Raw genomic sequence first — 20,353 nt, forward strand, 5'->3', positions numbered from 1 at the left:
TCATCTTTTTTAAGGTTAATAGTAATAAAGCTTTTAAATGTTTGTTCATGTTAGTTCATAGTGCATTAACTAAGTTAATAAGATTTTAATAAAGTATTAGTAATTGCTGAAATTAACATTAACAAAGATTAATAAATGCTGCTTATTATAAAGTGTTACCCATTGTTATGAGCTAAAAGGCAGAATACAAATTCCATTATATTATTATAAATTATATCACAGTTTTAAGTTATCTTCTGTTATCCAGACACAGACTCTGCGTACCTGTACAAAACGACTCCACCTATACTGTACGCTTCTTAAGTAATCTGAAAACTGAAAGTAAAAACTTTTAGCAGTGTAAGTGAAACTGGATTTACTCTGAAACTTCTACTGGAAAGATGTCTAGTAAAATGGACGCAGGTAAGAAATCCTTAAAATTCTCTGATAATAATCTAGTTTTTATGGGATTTAGTATGTCTAAAACATTAGTAATTTATGAAAAGTAGAGATTAATGACACCAGAAAACATCAGAAAGTTATTGTTAGGTGAGTGTTGGTGACACCTGTCTCTCAGACAGTATTGCTTGCTTTTCTGCTAGGACCAAACGCAAATAATGACTAGTTGACTGATAAATGACATTATTAAACATTATTAAAGGTACTTTAACAAAAATGAAGAATGACATGTTAGAGAGTAGGCTATAAGATAGATATGCTTAATGCATTAAGTAACATTAAAACATCAAATTCACTTCAGTATAGGCAACACCTTTAATTTAACCTACACTGTAAAAAATAGCTGTAATTATGCAAAAGGTTGCCAGTAACTTACTGTAAAAGATAAATATAAAGAAATGTTTCATGTTCATTTAACTTTGAACAAATTGTTGCCAGTAAATTACATAAAATCCACAGTAAGTAACTGGCAACCAGCTGCCAGTAATACTGTAATTTTTACAGATTTTTTATAGTGTACCTGTACAGGCAATCAGACGAGTTCAGAACACAAGCGCTAAATATAACCCGAAAACCTTTTCACAGAACACGCGCTTTTATATTACGCACAGGCGAGTTTTGATGGTGCGGACTTGAGGAAAGTTTGTGTTTAGGCAAATACAGTGTCTTGCCAAAAGTCGTTCAAGTTTATTTGGCTCAGTTAATTTTTACATCCTTGCTGAAAAAAAAATAATAAAACCATTACAGAAAATTCTAATGGTTTCCATTAAAATACCAATAGGAACCATAGCTTTTACCATTAAAACCACACTGTAGTGTGTTTTGGGCCATATTCCATTAGAACCAATACATACCATTAGAGACCAACAAAAACCAATACAATGGGCCATATTCCATTAGAACCAATAAAATTACCAATAAAACCATAAGAATTTTCTGTAATGGTTTTATTGTTTTTTTCAGCAGGGATGTTTTGATCATGTTGTATTTTGTAATATTACGTTGTTCATATTTGAACAAAAGGTCACGTGTTTGTCTGCTTCTTGTGGTGTTAAACGTGTAAATTCCGTAAAGTTACTTTATGCAAAAACGCATATTTTAGCTTACAGGCGAGCTCAAAATTATTCATACCCTTTGTAAATATGACCAAAGAAGGCTGTGAAAATAATTCTGCATTGTTAATACTTTTGATCTTTTTTTTGAAAAAATCTATAAAAATCCAACCATTCATTGGAGAAGAAGAATTGTAAACGGGAAAAAGCTCATTATGATGGAAATATTTTTCTCAAATACACACTGCTCATAATGAATCATATCCTTTTATTCAATACTTTTTGCAACATCTTTTTCCCAAGAAAACAGCTCTGAGTTTTCACCTATAATGCCTGATGAGTTTGGAGAACACCTGACAAGAGATCAGAGCCTTTTTTCAATGTCAAGGAAGGATCCTCGGAAGCCAGAATTTCGAGGATGCTACGTCATCGACGTCCGACGAAGGACGGAAGGAATGTCGAGGATTGAGTCCTTCGTTCGAGAAATATCCCATATACAGGAAAGGATGCATATTTGTATCCTTTGCGCTCTTCACGCGCTGAAATCACCCACAATCCTATGCGGGCAGCACCGTAAGCACACCTTTCAATCACGCAATGACGTAATGACGTGCACTTGCTAGCCTGTTCCATTTAACGTGTTCTCCGAATGCTTAAAAGGAGCCTCGCCTAGCCTCTGAAGGAAGTGACTTGTAAGGACTAGTCCTGCCAAGGAAATATCCTTGACATTGAGAAACGGCTCAGATCTCTCCAGATTCCAGCTCCATGTTGGTGCTTCTTCTCTTCAGTTCATCCCACTCATTTTCTTTAGGGTTCAGGTCAGGGGACTGGGATTGTCATGGCAGAAGTTTTAATTTGTGCTCAGTGACTCATTTTTGTGTTAGTTTTGATGTTTGTTTTGGATCCTTGCCCTGTAGGAAGATCCAACCATGGCCCATTATATGATTTTTAACAGGGATGGTCAGGTTTTGATTTTTATCTGTTGGAATTTCATAGAATCCATGATGCCATGTATCTGATCAAGATGTCCAGGACCTCCAGTAGAAAAATAGGCCCACAACAATAAAGATACATCAGTATATTTAATTGAACACATGGGGTACATTTTACCCCTGTGTGCACCAAACTAATGTTGAGTGTTTGCTAATAAAAAAGCTATTATTTGTTTCATCTGACCATAAAACCCATCCCGTGTGAAGTTCCAGTAGTGTTAGTTACTTTTCAAATGTTCTATGGTCGTCTGCAGCCCATATTGAGTTTCTGCACGAGAGTGCCTCTGGCTTTTGGATGTAGCAGCATTTCACCGTAATTCGTTGAGAAGCATAGCAAGCATCATCGGCCGATATATATCGGTGCACCCCTATTGTAATGTACAGGGATTATGTTACATTATGTTACATAATACATTATGTTAAGAACTCCATTACCCAGCATGCCACAGCAGTTCTGAGCATGGGCAGAAGCCTCTTGTAAGGGTGGAGGTTGATATAGGGCATTCGTTAAAGGTGTGTTCGACTTTATGCGGCGCTGCGCAGACCGATCGGTGGCTGACTTGAAGCAGTGCATTCCGGTTAGTATTTTTGTCCGACTTCAGCTGGCGCTGCAGGCACGTGACTGTGTCATATGGTTTTTAAGTACCGCGATAGCGGTTCGAGATCAGCCGCCTGAGTTAGCCAGCGCATTTCCCGAAGAGGAGCTGCACGGGCTGTAATGACGACACAGCTGTTTCACCATTGGTCGGATTCACCACATGACAACAATCACATGTGTTTCATGCTTATTTTCATGCCCTCAGTTCCACAAATGCTCACAAATCTGTATTTTTATAACAGTTAAAGCTCTTTTCATGTAGTCGCGATGTTATATTGTGTCATCTTCATCAAAATAAAATGGAAATAGAAATGAAAAAACGTAGACCCCACTTCATTGGTATTTAAATAATTTATGCTTATTTTGAACTTTATTATTATAAAAACAGATGATGTAAGCATCTTCAGTTCCACTCATGCTCATACACGGACATTCAAAACAGTATAATTCACTTTTGATGTGGTTTACATCTTACAGATCATGTTTATTGTGATAAAGCAAGCATACGGCACGTGATCAGCCATGCCTGACGTAAATGCCGCAAACTATGGGAAGCACAGCGCGTCCGACTTCACGTCTCCGTTTTCAGCTCCTCCCCACCTGCACGCGGCTAATCTCGCCGATCGGTTACATCCAGCCACAGCCGATGTCGAACACACCTTAAGTAAACATGAAAAACCCTTTATTACGCCTCGTCTGCTATTAAAAGTCTAAATAAAACAACACATAGGGGTGGTTTCCCGAACAGGGATTAGACTAGTTCTAGACTAAAATAAATGTAAGAGCTGTCCAAACTGAAAACAACTTGCATTGACATATCTTAAAATACATCAGTGCCCTTTGTTTTGCCTCAAAATGCACATAAGTAATGTTTTTAGTAAGGTTTGTTTGTTAAAACTAGTTATATTTCCTAATTAAACTAAGGTCTAGTCCTGTCTTAAGCTAATCCCTGTCCGGGAAACCACCCCATTGTGTATAAAACGTATGTATAGATTTGAACATTGCTCCAGAATTTCATTGTATCTGTACATGTACAGTGACAATAAAGATCGTATCTTTTCTTAAATTAGCAGGTAATACGCAATTTCTAGCTTGTGCATTATAATTAATAAGTGTATACAGAACCAAACACAAACACAGTCGTTTCTTCTCAAAACATGACACTCAAGGTAATTTGTGCTTTACTGTAAATAAATCATGTAGCCTATTAACCAATCAGCAATAAGAAGTTTAATAGTTATGTCACAAGGTGACGATTTTTCGGGCGGAACCAAAAGTTGGGAAAGTTTGGTTCCGCCCGGATGTTTTCCGCCCGGACCGGGAAGAGGAAACACCGGACATCCGGTAGCATCGCGAGGGCTGTAATCGGCCAAACTAAGCACAGCTGTGCGTCGTTAGGAGGAGCGCTGGGTGATTGGAAGATCGCATCACACGGAGGGATACTTAAGAGCAGCTTAAATCACAGTTTGGGTGTTGATGGTGTATATCGAGGTGCTGAGTTGTGCTCGCCTGGTATGCTGTTGATCGCGATTGATGCTCTCTCTCTCTTCCTCATACTATTGATGGAGATCCAGGAAACCTTATAGGTCGAAGAAACGAACGAAGATCGACATCCAGGGAGAGAAACCAAGGAAACTGTATCATTTGTATTTTGGAGTGTTTGCAGTGTGGATTAACGTAGAGAAACGAGGGGCGAAGGAAGTACAGCAGCCATGAGTAACAAACTTATTTCCATTGGAAAAAATTGTTATCTGGACTTGTAATTTCTCTGAGTACCTCCAGGAGAAGGAGGGCGGCCCTACCCCTGAGATAGCGTGGTGGGTGAGCCGAAGGATCGTTATCACGAAGCCACTACAGTGACGAAACCAACCACTAGGCCGTGTTTATCCATCTCCGTATTCGCCCCGGGCGAAGTGGAGGAAGACGGGCGTCTTTTTGTGTGCACCGAGTGTGGTGGGTGAGTCTTTGGATGTAGAAACTTTCACTTTGAAGTGGTGCTGTGTATTGCTGTGTACTGCAGTGAAATTGCTGTGTGTCTTGTCAGACGTACCCCTGCCTTCACTCATTCGTCAAGGAAAGACGAAGAGGCAAGCGTCCCTAGAGAAAACCTGTAGATATTTATGCTGTGAGTGTGTTTCAGTTTCGAATAACAAAGTGGCATCCTGGAGTGATTTCTCAGCCGAACACTCAGCGGACTTTATAGAGTGGTGGTGAAGAAACGTAGAGTTGGCGGTGTGTGAGTATGACTTTGGACAAATAATATTGCTATCTTACCTGTGTGATTTTCATCGTCGCAGAGTTAGAGGGGAGGGAGATCCGCCGCCCCGAGGTCTCTACAAAGGGGCGCCCCTGTCCAGTGTTCGATCACCCAACGGGTACCGAGGAAAGGGCAGCGCTCGACCCGGTGTGACGTTCCCGCCCCTCTGCAGACCAACGAGCTCGCCGAGAGGGTTTGTCCCCGGCGCCATATGGGAACTACTGTCCAGCTGACACCCTGTGGACGCCAAGGTTATAATCGTTAACGAAAACTAACGAAAAAACGAAAACTAGATGGGAAAAAACATTGTCGTTAACTGAAATAAAAATAAAAACGAGTCATCACAAAAAAACGATAACTAACTAAAACTGTAATGTGTGTCTGGCAAAACTAACTAAAATAAAATAAAAATATAGATTAAATGTCCTTAGTTTTCGTCTTTGTCTTTTATAGAGCAAATAACGCTTCAAATTCCTTTCCATGCGTCTCTCATTCACACAGTGTAACATACACACATTTGCGAATTAATGACTCGTTTAAGTTGATTCCTTACAAGGTGTTGCAAATAAATGAGTCTTTTGAGTCGATTCTTTACAAAGCAAACGGGCCAAACGTTTTGAATTGGTTCGCGAATCAGTTTAAATGAATTGTTTAGATCGCTGCAACAACTGAATCGTTTGATGCGGTTTTGCTTGTGTCTAAACACGCAAACATAAAGTGTTGTATTACGTGAATATGAATTTACTAATCTTTTAACTAAAAGCTAAACTTCACACGTGTACCCGCCATTATATACGCGCGACCTGTTCGTCGTCAGAAACATTTAAGGATACTCCAGAAGCACTGTGAACACGTGACTGAATGAAGAAAGTCCATCGATGATTGACGTCTGATTTGCTGTCTACTGTACTGTAAGTGCTTCTCACAACACACACACGTGACATGAGATTCACAACATAAGAAAACATGAGTTATTTTCTAAAATCAGTTTGTATTTCATGTAAGTGTAAACTGTCGATGACCATCTTAGGATATTCTCTGAGTGAACTTTAATATGCATAACTGAATGCAAAACACTGTCGGTTTACTTGTCTGATATTTCAGCTATAAGCTGTATACATCAACATTAAGTTTTCAGACAAACAGGCAAAAATCCTCAGTTTGCTGTGGAGTCAAGAAGTGTCTTAACATTAAAAGATAAACAGACAAAAGTACAGAAATGTCACCTGTTTTAACATGCACACTATTCCAACTTAATAACACAACACGTTTGTATTTTAATACTATCTAATGTGGCCACGTTGAGACCATTAACTCAGAAGTGTTCAAGTGAACTGTGTCCTAATGCATTAATTGTTCACACGTGTAGTATCAGTTTGATCCATTTCTTTTGAGTTTTGCATTTGGGTACAACATACAAGTCAGCATTAAAGGCTGTTTTTCTTTGTTGTTAAAGCATGTATGTGTTGAAACATAATCAAAGGTTGATCAAATGTGACTTCTGTACTTCTGACACACTGATATTCATCTTACCAATTTCTGGTCTCCACAGCAAACTTTTGTCTTTACTGTCCTGATACTTATGGTGTGCACTGTATACTGTGTGTGCATGTATGTGTGTATTTTTTTTCTCAAGAGTAACTACTAACTCGCTACTTGAGTATTTATTTCTTTAGATTACTTCTTTTCACCTCTGGTTATTTGTCATGGTCTTGTCTCAGACTGCGCTCTCTGACAATCTGACAGAAATGTCTTCTTGTGGCTCAAAAATGGGTTGCATAAATGCGGTTCATGTATGTCTTTAGTCTGTTGGCTCTTTAAGTTTTTTACTGGCACACATCACATTTTGCACTTACTGTGGAGTGTTGAACTTGAGACTGTTTACATATTTGTGCCCAAATGTACATTTTATGCACTGGTTTTATTTTTGAATTAATATTTTCTAAAATTGTATGATGTTTTTGTTGAGTTAATATTACACAATTCTTTTTCTGACCTTTTTGAATCTTGCCCCTGACAAATAACCCAAATTATGAAAAAGACTAAAACTAACACTAAAACTAATAAAAACTAAACTAAAACTAAGCATTTTCAAAAAATAAAAACTAAACTAAACTAGCAAACCCACTTCAAAAACTAATTAAAACTAAACTGAATTTGAAAACAAAAAGTCAAAACGAAATAAAAATAAAAACTAATGAAAAATGCAAAACTATAATAACCTTGGTGGACGCCAGCTGTCGTAAGTCCGCCACCCTGTAAAGTGTATACTAACCTGTTAAGTCCATTGATCAACAGAGAAGAAGAGTGCGCCGTGTATATTGACCTGAGAGGAGCCGCCATTGAAAACCACGTGCTTACAGTACGACGAGAAGAGGTGAGAGAGCCATCCAAGTCAGATTCATTGTGTCCTTGTGTCCCAGCTGCTGTCTGTGGAGAGAGAGAACAAGCGTGAGCATTAAGAGAACGACCTGTGAGGAAACCTGCACTTACCAGGAGCTGTAGTCAGCAAAGAGGTGAGAGAGCCATTTGAGTCAGATTCATTGTGTCCTTGTGTCCCAGCTGTTGTCTGTGGAGAGAGAGAACAAACGTGAGCGCTGAGAGAACGAGCTGTGAAGGAAACCTGCATTTACCAAGAGCTGTAGCCAGCGAAGAGGTGAGGGAGCCATTTGAGTCAGATTCATTGTGTCCTTGTGTCCCAGCTGCTGTCTGTGGAGAGAGAGAGAAGGAGAGTGAGCAGACGATAAGGAATCGTACGAGCCCGAGCGGTGGAGTGCCGCGAAGCACAATACAGGTACACAGATAGGAGAAATTGACACCAACACTGATTTTACTTTGATTCTGCCTCCAGGAAGGAAGAGGAGTGCGCCACGGGCAGAAGGAACCAGGCAGGAGCCGTTCTTCGACGTCCCCTCCTCCTGTCACTCACTCGGCCGTGGCCCCCTGGAGGGCAGAGCCTGATATTAGTTTTAATCCCCCTTTCCCCAAGTCCCAGTACATTTTAAATATTTAATAAATAAAGAATATTTTATACTTACCTGTCCTCGTTGTTGTCTGGTCATTGGGTTGGTTTTGGGGACCTCCTCGAGGTGGAAGTTGAGAAGGGGCGTGGCTTAACAATTATCAGCCAGCCCCTGGGTGTGACAGTTACATCACATATTTATCATTTTCAACTGTATCACAGATTCTGTAATATGATTATCTTCGTACAAAATCATTTTAAATAATTGTTTTGTGTATTTGTTACAGGTGACACCCAGAAGCTCTCAGATCTGAGGATTGTATTAATAGGGAACAGAAGATCTGGTAAGAGTTCATCAGGAAACATCATCCTGAACAGAGAGGAGTTTGACTTGAAGAGATCTGCTCAGTGTGTGAAGAGACAGAGAGAAGTAGCAGACAGACACATCACTGTGATTGAAGCTCCTGGATGGAGGATTGATGAACCTGTAGATCAGAGCTCTGAGTTACTGAAAGAAGAGATTTTACTCAGTGTGTCTCTGTGTCCTCCAGGACCTCACATTGTTCTTCTGCTTATACGTGTGGACTACAGATTTAAAGTGAATGATAGAAAAGTATTACAGGGTTATGTTGATCTTCTGGGTGAGAGAGTCTGGAGTCACACTATAGTGCTCTTCACTTGTGGAGACTTTCTAGGAGACACAACTATAGAGCAACACATTGAGAGTGAAGGTGAGGATCTCCAGTGGCTGGTGAAGAAATGTGGGAACAGATATCATCTTCTCAACAATAAGAACAGAAGTGATGAAACTCAGATCAAAGATCTGCTGGAGAAGATAGAGGAAACAGTGACAGAAAACAACGGCTGCTGTTTTGAAATGGACAGAAAGATTTTACAGGAGATAAAAGAGAGAAGGAGAGCAGAGAACAAGAGAGCAGAACAACGAATGAAGAGGATGAAGAAACAGAGAGAGATGATCAGATCACAGATGAGTGAGTAAACATTGCCTCTTTATAGTGAATGTAAATGATGGGCAGTCGGATATTTCACAAACCAGATTTAATCTTGTGTCACCAGCATGAGAACTGTTTATCAGTAATATCAAATTAAGTGACTGTAATCTACTTATCAATAACACATTTAATGGGGCTGCACGATGCGATATGCAATAACTTGCCAAATGATATGCAATACAATAATAATGGTTTAAATAAGTCTGAATAATAATAAAATATATTTAAAAACTAAAAATCATAAAAGAACATAAGTTTCACATTCTTTCTGAGAAGAAACATCAGTCTCTTTGTCTGAAGAGTTCCTCTGCTGTCTGCATTGACCCAAAACTCAGACTATGCATAACTTTTTGAAGTATTAAAATCATTTAGATATTGCAAAACATTGCCAGTTGTGTATTGCGATATGCCCACTTGCAGTAGGATTATTTCAATATATCTTGCAGATCTAATATTTAGGTTTTGATTATTTATTCTGAGTGTAATAATAAATATAAACTTATTTCAAAATCTAAATGAGAAATAAAAAATCTGAAAATTCAGGGCTGTAGTTGGTGAGGTGAAGGGCCCCTTGTGATGCGCGGGTTGATGGTGTAGCCCAGACTAAATAATTGAGTTAATTTGTGCAAAAGTCCATTTTATGATTTAAAATGTTACAGAAGGTAAAGGGTTAAGAGAAATAATGTTTGGTTGAAATGTGCTTTGTTTTGGATGTGTTATGTGCACTCAAGTTTGTTAATGCTTTGCTTTGACCCCTTTTGATTGGTTATTTACCTGGCAGTCATTGAAAGTCTGTGTAAAGGGGCGGGGCTTATTGGAAGTGCGCAGTTTTTGCAAGGTTGATGAGCGAGAGACCCTCGGGACAGTGAACGGGAGCTCATATAAAATATGCCAGACTTTTGGGACAACTTACCGTTGTGCTACGTTTGGAACTTGATGTACCAAGTAAAAAGGTATTAAATAGAGTTTTTGAAGTGTTGAAAATGAGATTGCTGTGTTAAATCAATACAGTATGTAATGATGAAGGCTATGCTAATCGCGATTAGCCTGTTAGCTTATTTATGCATGTGTGGTTGTAACATATTGTATGTAAGCTTTAACCCTGTATATTAGATGCAATTTATTGGATGTTTTAGTAATTATTGCGTCCTACATAGGAAAAACGGACCGTTTTTCTCAGTGAAGAAAGCCTGATCAGGATAATCTTTCTGATCAATATGACCAATATCTCATCATCCCATCTGCTGCGTGAGTTTCTTTAAGCTACGAGTTTCTAACTACCTCCGACCAGATTTGTGACCACCCTGTGGATTTGCCAGTCATTATTTTACACATCCAGCACGGTTATTTCATCTCCCCCATTGCCTCATCGCTGTGTGTGAGTACAATACCTGCACGTGCATTGATTATTTAGTTTTTTCTGTTTGCTTTATAAGTGAAGCGGCCAGTTAAGTTTTGTTTTCTCTGCCACACCGTACTCAAGCATCGAACACAGGCCTGCAACGTTGGGGTTATTACAAACTGTGTACGAGTGTGTGTGTGATTGGGCCCTTTTCTTATGATTGTATTTGTGTTTAAAAGTGTAAGTGTTTAAATCATTCATATATATTAAGACAGTTATTGGTTAAAAATAACAGATAATTGGATTAAACTGTCTTATTGGATATTGTAAAGGTAATACAGAAAATCTTGATTTAAGAAAATACTTTAAAGCCTAAATGTAAATAAGGTTTACAAAACTTGTATTTTACTTTCATACATTTTATTTTATTGGTGAATATATATCCTGTTTAAAAAAAAAAGAAACAATTGAATATCCTATATTTTGTTTATCTTAAGTGTTTTTTCAATACATTTATATTTGATACAATTTCTTCATTGTTTCTTGTCTACAGTAATTTCAAATAATTTACACTAACTGTTGAGGGAACCTAAAGAGTACCCAGGAACCCCTCCCGTGTTATACTAGTTTAATTCTAATTTTAGATAATATAGGAGGTAGGGGTTACATAAAATGGAGGCTCCGCTGGGATCCAATTTCCCTAAATTACAATAGTTTACCCAGTTAAAGAATACATTGAAGCACATAAAATAGCTATGGCTGGCAAAGCAAGTTCCACCTTTGTCCTTGAGCTTCGTAATTGGTGCAGAGGAGAAGGAATTGATTCCGCCAAGGCTATTCTGTTAACCAGAGTGCCAGAAGAAGCAGAGGTAGCATTCATTGAAGAAACTCTGCAGCAGATCAAATCACTCGGCCGAGTGCGAGTGAGAGGAAAAATGTTCAAATCTGATCAAAACTACATGGCTGTGTTATGTGAATGCCGTGAAACAATAGATGCAGCCACCCTCCCTCCTGATGTTATGCCCTTGGGTGGAGGGGATACGTGGATCATAACAACTGCAGGTGATGAGAGCCATGGTACAGAGAGTTTCGCAGAGAAATTGTCTAGATTATTAAGAGATGAGGGTAAGACAATGGAAGATGCTCAAGCTCTCTTATCTCCTAACTTGGGTTCAGGTAATAGCCCTGAGTCTATAATTAGAGCTGTAGGGGATCTCTTAGAAAAAACAACCAAATCTACCTCGGAAAGCAGTGTTTACCGCCGCCTTAGAACTTTTTCGGGAGTAAGCCCTACTCCTGCTGGAGAAGAAAATCTAGAGAGTTGGAGTGAACAAGCAAGACTAATGGTAGAGGAATGTGACTGTCCTGTCAAAGAAAAGAAGAGGAGAATTGTTGAGAGTTTAAAAGGCCCCGCGCTAGATATCATTCAAGCCGTGAGACTTACCAACTCAAGTGCAAGTCCTATGGAATACATTGAGGCATTGGAAAGTGCATTCGGTACGTCCGAGTCTGGTGAAGACCTGTATTTTGCATTTAGGTTACTGAGACAAAAGCCAGGTGAGCTGTTATCTGCTTTTCTCAGAAGAATAGAGAAATCGCTAACTAAACTTGCACAGAAAGGAGGTCTAGAGCGTGAATTAACGGATAGAGCTAGAGTAGAACAGCTTATTCGTGGTGCAACAGAGTCTGATTTAATGCTGCTGCAGCTGAGATTAAGAGAAAGGAAAAGTAGTCCTCCCAATTTTTTGCAGCTTTTGGGGGAAATTAGAGAAGAGGAGGAACACGAAGCAGCAAGGCATAAATTATCAGCACGACGATCACATGTCAAAACAGTGCAAGTGGATACCACCACAGGCGATGAACCATCTGAAATATCCAGACTACAGGCCGAATTAAAGGAGGTGAAGTTAATGGTGGCTCATTTAACTTCTGCAGAGCTCTCTTCACCCACTGCTTTAGTTAATAGTGCTAGAGTGGCAAAGAAATCATCCAATGCAGAACCAAACAGTGAAGTGGAGGCTTTACGGAAACAGGTTCAAGATTTAAAGATTCAGCTAAATGCTGTGTTGGTAAAACAACCTAATACACGAGAAGTGTCTCAGACAACATCTAAAGAAGTTTCAAGTACTTCCTCCAAAACAGTAAGACGTTCATCTTCTCAAGAGACTGATACTTTTTTCTGCTACCGATGCGGCGAAGATGGGCATATTGCCACTAAATGCACATCTCCTGAGAATTCCAACAAAGTAATTCAGAAATTACTACAAGCTTTGCGGAGAGCTAAAGAAGCAAGAAAAGTATCACCTCAGAGTAATGTTACAGAACACTGCAATGTGAGAACAAGCACTGTTGAACCAGAGAAACCAAATTTGCATATTCCAAAAGGGTTGGTGGGCCCTTCGTCTACTATAGATGTTAAAGTATGCGGCCATTCTTGCAAAGCCTTATTGGATACTGGCTCACAGGTCACAATAATATTTGAAAGTTGGCACTCAAAATACCTGTCAAATGTTCCCATTCAACCTGTTACTGGTCTTGCGATCTGGGGTTTGAGTGAAGCAAGCTATCCATACAAAGGATACATCGTAGTTGACCTTGAATTCTCAGAGAAATTGGGTGTTTCTGGATCTCTGTCTGTTCTTGCCTTGGTATGTCCAGAGCCTCGTAGCTCTAACCACGTTCCGATTATAATTGGAACCAATGCCAATCTGTTCAAACGCCTAGCTGACCTTTGTACTACACAACCAAGTGATGCCTCAGTGTCGTCCCTTCGGATACAGCCACTGATCTTACAGGCCCAACAGCAGAAACAAAAGGCTGAAATGATCAAATGGACAGATGAATCCATAGGACAAGTGAAATGGTTGGGTCCAGGTTCATTAAATATTGATCCCAGAAAGGAATGCTTAGTTTCCTGTAAAGTAGAGCAACAACGTTCACTCTCCAGAGAAATTTTGTTAGTTGAAACACCTACTTCTCTTACTCTTCCAGCTGGAGTATTGTTACCGTCGTTTGTGTTACCTGCCTCACAGATGGATGTAAATGAGCTTCCTGTTCTGTTGCAAAATGACACCTTAAAACCCGTCTCACTTCCTGAGGGCACCGTTCTTGCACATATCTATGCAACTGATATTGTGACTGTTGTCCAGCATTCTGATACTAAACCTGATGCTCTAGATCCCAGTCTCTTTAGCTTTGGTGAGTCACCCATGTCAGAAAGCTGGAAGAAAAGACTGAGTCAAAAGCTTGCTGAGAAGCACAACGTTTTCTCTCTTAATGAGTGGGATGTAGGTTTAGCTAAGGGAGTAGAACACCATATCCGACTCAGTGACCCTCGTCCATTCAGAGAGCGATCACGCCGCTTGGCACCAGCTGACATCGATGATGTCCGTCGGCATCTCCAAGAATTACTAGCAGCTGGTATAATCAAAGAGTCACGCAGTCCATATGCCTCTCCTATTGTCATCGCAAGGAAGAAAAATGGCAGTGTCAGAATGTGTGTTGATTATCGCACTCTTAACAACCGCACAATACCTGACCAGTACACCATGCCACGCATAGACGATGCGTTGGACTGCTTATCAGGAAGCAAATGGTTTTCTGTCCTTGACCTTCGAAGCGGATACTACCAGATAGAAATGGCTGAAGAAGACAAGGAAAAGACAGCTTTCATATGTCCCCTTGGATTTTTCCAATTCCAACGAATGCCACAGGGAATTACTGGGGCCCCTGCGACATTTCAACGTCTTATGGAGAAAGCTGTGGGGGATATGAATCTTCTTCAAGTCGTGGTCTATCTGGATGACATCATCGTATTCGGGAAAACCTTGGAAGATCATGAAGAACGCCTTTTAAAGGTGCTGGATAGGCTAGAGGAGGTTGGTTTGAAGATATCCATCGATAAATGTCAGTTCTGCCAACCCAAAGTAACGTACGTTGGGCACATTGTGTCAGAAGCGGGCATAGCCACAGATCCTAAGAAAGTGGAAGTAGTGAAACAGTGGAAACAGCCCACTGATCTTAAAGCATTAAGATCCTTTCTTGGATTTTGTGGATATTATCGCAGATTCATTGCCAATTATTCCTCAATAGTACGACCTTTAACTGAGCTTACTAAAGGTTATCCTCCTACTCAAAGTAAAAGGAAACAGGCCAACAAAGGGTCTGATGGCTACTTTAAAGAGAAGGAACCTTTTGGAGAAAGGTGGGATCAGAGCTGCACAGAGGCCTTTAACAAAATTCTAAACTGTCTTACAAATGCCCCAGTTCTTGCTTTTGCAGACCCCACAAAACCATATATACTCCATGTAGATGCAAGCATGAATGGTTTGGGGGCTGTGTTAAATCAGGAGTACCCAGAGGGTCTGAGACCTGTGGCTTTTGCGAGTCGTAAACTCATTGCATCTGAACAGCGTTATCCGGTCCATCAGTTGGAATTCTTGGCTTTAAAATCGGCCATAGTGGATAAGTTCCACGACTATTTGTATGGAGCCAGATTCACAGTCAGAACGGATAATAATCCTTTGACCTATGTGCTTACGACGGCCAAGCTTAATGCCACAGGACATCGTTGGCTTGCAGCCCTTGCCACCTATAATTTCAACATTCAATACCGACCTGGAAAACACAACATTGACGCTGATCTTCTGTCTCGAAATTGTTCTACAGACTCCTCGAACGAGTGGGAAGAGATTCCATTGACGGGCATTAAAGCAATTTGCTCTCAAGCCTCTTTGTCAGAGTTGACGGACATGCCCACTAGACTAGTAGATCAACTAGGAGCTTCTGCTGCTATTATTCCAGATGCGTACGCATTTCCTACTTGTGTAGAGCAGAGTTCCTTAAAACCTTTGACACCCCAACAGTTGAGACAGGATCAAGAAAATGATCCTGTCATTAGTGTTGTGAAAAAGGGAATTGAGACTGGCAGAGTGATGACTTCAAATAAAGGAGATAGTCCTGCAATATCACTCCTTCAACGTGAAAGTGCAAAATTGGTGATACTAAATGGATTACTTCACAGAGTAACCCAGAGACCCTCTGGTAAGGAGATCAAGCAATTAGTGTTACCTGAGAAATACAGACGTCTGGTGTTAAGGTCTCTTCATGATGAATCAGGGCATCTTGGCGTGGAGAGAACTACTGAACTAATTAAGGACAGGTTCTTTTGGCCCAAAATGAATTCAGAAATTGAAACCTACATCAAACATTGTGGACGATGTACTTCTAGGAAGTCATTACCTCAAAAGGCAGCTCCACTTCACCAAATCACAAGTGATGGCCCCTTAGACCTTGTATGCATAGACTTCCTGTCATTAGAATCAGATTCTAGAGGGATCTCTAACATAATTGTCATAACTGATCATTTCACGCGGTACGCCCAAGCGTTCCCAACAAAAGACCAAAAAGCCCTTACTGTAGCCAAGGTATTGTGTGAAAGATACTTTGTACATTATGGCTTACCAGCCAGAATACACTCGGACCAGGGAACTGATTTCGAGAGTAAATTGATCAAAGAGCTTCTGTCCATGTTGGGGATAAGAAAGTCAAGAACAACTCCCTATCATCCCCAGGGAGATCCCCAACCTGAACGCTTTAATCGTACTCTCTTATCAATGCTTGGAACTCTTGACTCTGCAAAGAAACAGAAATGGAGTCAATACATTTGTCATTTAGTGCATGCATATAACTGCACGAAAAATGACGCTACTGGATACTCACCTTACTATTTAATGTTTGGTAGAGAGGCTCGGTTGCCAGTAGATGTTTGCTTCAGTACATCCTCTGATGGTGAAAATGAGGTCCATTACCAGCAATACATCTCTGAAATGAGAGAACAATTGAGAAAAGCATATCAACTGGCTTCAGATGCAGCAAACAAGAGTCATCTTAAAAACAAAGCCCGGTATGATCATAGGGTCCGCAACCAACCTTTGGAAGAAGGTGACAGAGTACTTCTACGGAATGTTGGACTTACTGGACGACACAAACTCCAAGATCGATGGAAACCTGTACCTTACAAAATTCTTGAAAAACTGCCCAACTTACCCGTATATCGTGTAAAGCCTGAGAGAGGTGTCGGTATAGTAAAAACAGTACATCGAAATCTCCTGTTGCCAATTGGGTATTTGGTTAGAATGTCTGACTCCCTTGAGAATGAAAGATTATATGAGCGACCACTCACAAGAGCTCAAGCTACAGAAAATCTTAGACAAAAGAAACCTGATAAGCCTGAATTTCAGCAAAGTCAAATGCACACAGAAAGTTCAGAGTCTGAGGATGAATATCTTGCCCCTCCACATCAGTTCAGTAGAAAAGAACTCGTGAAACAAATAAAAGACATGTCAAATCCCTCTGAGAGCATTGTAAATGATGATGAAGTGGTCATTGAAGGAGAGGAACATCTTAATACTCAGACCAATGATGAGTTGGAAAAAACAAGTCCCATGGAGGATCCTGAGGTTGAAGTTCCAGATCAAATCCCTGATACTGTGGTGGACACAGGTTTAGAAGGGGGAGACGTCCCTACTTCTGATATATCTCTGGGAGATGATGAAGCTTTAAGTTCACGTCCTTCCAAAAGACAAGTGAGACCAGTCATTCGTCTGAGTTATGATGAACCTGGCAAACCTTCAAATAGGCCATTCACTATCATTCATAGAGGAATAATGATTCAATTCAGTGATTATTCTGGCAACACCTCAATGTTAGGTTAACTCTAAACATGGCCTTTAAGATATTTTGTTTTATTTTGTTTTGAAAGTTCACATCCCTTCTAGTAATACATTTAGAATTCTAGCATAAAGCAGTAGTCAGATGGGGACATCATGACCTTTAGAAGGGGGAGGGTGTAGCCCAGACTAAATAATTGAGTTAATTTGTGCAAAAGTCCATTTTATGATTTAAAATGTTACAGAAGGTAAAGGGTTAAGAGAAATAATGTTTGGTTGAAATGTGCTTTGTTTTGGATGTGTTATGTGCACTCAAGTTTGTTAATGCTTTGCTTTGACCCCTTTTGATTGGTTATTTACCTGGCAGTCATTGAAAGTCTGTGTAAAGGGGCGGGGCTTATTGGAAGTGCGCAGTTTTTGCAAGGTTGATGAGCGAGAGACCCTCGGGACAGTGAACGGGAGCTCATATAAAATATGCCAGACTTTTGGGACAACTTACCGTTGTGCTACGTTTGGAACTTGATGTACCAAGTAAAAAGGTATTAAATAGAGTTTTTGAAGTGTTGAAAATGAGATTGCTGTGTTAAATCAATACAGTATGTAATGATGAAGGCTATGCTAATCGCGATTAGCCTGTTAGCTTATTTATGCATGTGTGGTTGTAACATATTGTATGTAAGCTTTAACCCTGTATATTAGATGCAATTTATTGGATGTTTTAGTAATTATTGCGTCCTACATAGGAAAAATGGACCGTTTTTCTCAGTGAAGAAAGCCTGATCAGGATAATCTTTCTGATCAATATGACCAATATCTCATCATCCCATCTGCTGCGTGAGTTTCTTTAAGCTACGAGTTTCTAACTACCTCCGACCAGATTTGTGACCACCCTGTGGATTTGCCAGTCATTATTTTACACATCCAGCACGGTTATTTCATCTCCCCCATTGCCTCATCGCTGTGTGTGAGTACAATACCTGCACGTGCATTGATTATTTAGTTTTTTCTGTTTGCTTTATAAGTGAAGCGGCCAGTTAAGTTTTGTTTTCTCGGCCACACCGTACTCAAGCATCGAACACAGGCCTGCAACGTTGGGGTTATTACAAACTGTGTACGAGTGTGTGTGTGATTGGGCCCTTTTCTTATGATTGTATTTGTGTTTAAAAGTGTAAGTGTTTAAATCATTCATATATATTAAGACAGTTATTGGTTAAAAATAACAGATAATTGGATTAAACTGTCTTATTGGATATTGTAAAGGTAATACAGAAAATCTTGATTTAAGAAAATACTTTAAAGCCTAAATGTAAATAAGGTTTACAAAACTTGTATTTTACTTTCATACATTTTATTTTATTGGTGAATATATATCCTGTTTAAAAAAAAAGAAACAATTGAATATCCTATATTTTGTTTATCTTAAGTGTTTTTTCAATACATTTATATTTGATACAATTTCTTCATTGTTTCTTGTCTACAGTAATTTCAAATAATTTACACTAACTGTTGAGGGAACCTAAAGAGTACCCAGGAACCCCTCCCGTGTTATACTAGTTTAATTCTAATTTTAGATAATATAGGAGGTAGGGGTTACAATCCAAAATGAGCGGGAGCCTGCGGTCACCAGCGTATACGAGTTATTCAAAAATATTATTGAACCAGTCCTTAATTTGTAAAACAAAATGTGCCGGAACGCAAAAGGCCTATTAGAGCAGAAAGGTTAGGTCCTGGAATGCGCAAAAAACTGTGCTGAAAACAGCATAGGCTACTTCCTTTCATTTATATTTTTGCGTCGTTGTATACGCACAACTATAAATCGGGCTTAAGATCATCAATATGAACTCTGAACAATGAATTATTATAAACATGAGTGTATGAAATGGCTGAAGAGGAACTCGCAACATTAAAGCAATTAGCATTTATGTAGCCTAAAGCTATACATCACCTCTTATGTTTTAGTTTAGTTAAGTTTTAACGGTTAAGGGCTTGTTATAGTTGTGTGTAGGTCCTACGGCGTAGTCGCGACGGCGTAAGTTCCGCGTCGGTTTTCATTTATACTTTTGCATCGTCGTCCGCGTCGACGTGCAAACTCACCCGCAATCCGCTGGTAGGCAGTTTCCACACGTGTAACCACAGTAGCAGCGCAAGAAGATGCTTGGCAAGTTAACCCACAAGCGAAGAAGAAACAGCAAGTTGTTGTGTATGATTTGAAAAGACCAGCAATGATGGAAGTAAATAAACAGCGACTTTTGTTGCAGTTTGAGTTAAATCACTCCTCAACTTGGCTCATCTTTGTTTTCACCGTTGCAAACGGAAATACCTATGACACAGTATTTTTTACCTGACGGGAGGGGTTCTGGTGGACCAATCACCGCGCTTGAAGTCCGCATAGAACTGACGCGCTGTTAAAAAATTTGCGAGGTGCACGTCAAGCTACGCACAGACTACGGATAACCTATGGCGTAGCTACGGCGTAGAGTTTACACACGACTATAAATTGGTCTTTAGACTAAGGTGCGTACATTATGCAGCGCTTTTCACATCCGAATCCCACTTAAGAAAAAAAATGAATAAATTGCGTAAATGTCCTTAAAATTGTGCATAATATATTTTTAATTTTAAATATATATAGTATATTGTGTTTTGTTGTTTTTATCCAAGTGGGGGATCTATGCAAATAGGTACCGGAACATAGACAGTCAAAACCCGAGAAGTCCCAGATCCTGTTCAGGCAGGATTCGGCTCAAATTAAGCCCTGCAATTAACTATTTTAAACATTTACTACTTTTAAGAAATGCGTGCCAGGAAGCGGGTCGGGTACAATACATATATTTTTTTGTGGTCCGAGTTGCCAGCGAGTTAGTTGAAAACTTTGGTCTGTGGTTCATCACTGGCCCCTATATAAAATTCTGCTTCGGGACCCATAAAGCCTTGAGTTGGCACTTTAAAGTTCGGCCAAAAATTATATTAAACCCATGATTTACTCACCCCGAAGCCGTTCGAGATGCATATATCCATCATTTTTCAG

The 20,353-nt window shown here is 39.7% G+C and overlaps 1 pseudogene; it reads left to right on the plus strand.

Annotated features, from left to right (window-relative positions):
* Positions 1 to 20,353, plus strand: part of LOC129434479 (uncharacterized) — a 56,619-nt pseudogene that overhangs the window by 19,431 nt on the left and 16,835 nt on the right.

This window comes from Misgurnus anguillicaudatus, chromosome 6, assembly GCF_027580225.2.
Source record: "Misgurnus anguillicaudatus chromosome 6, ASM2758022v2, whole genome shotgun sequence".
In the NCBI taxonomy this organism is placed as follows: domain Eukaryota; kingdom Metazoa; phylum Chordata; class Actinopteri; order Cypriniformes; family Cobitidae; genus Misgurnus; species Misgurnus anguillicaudatus.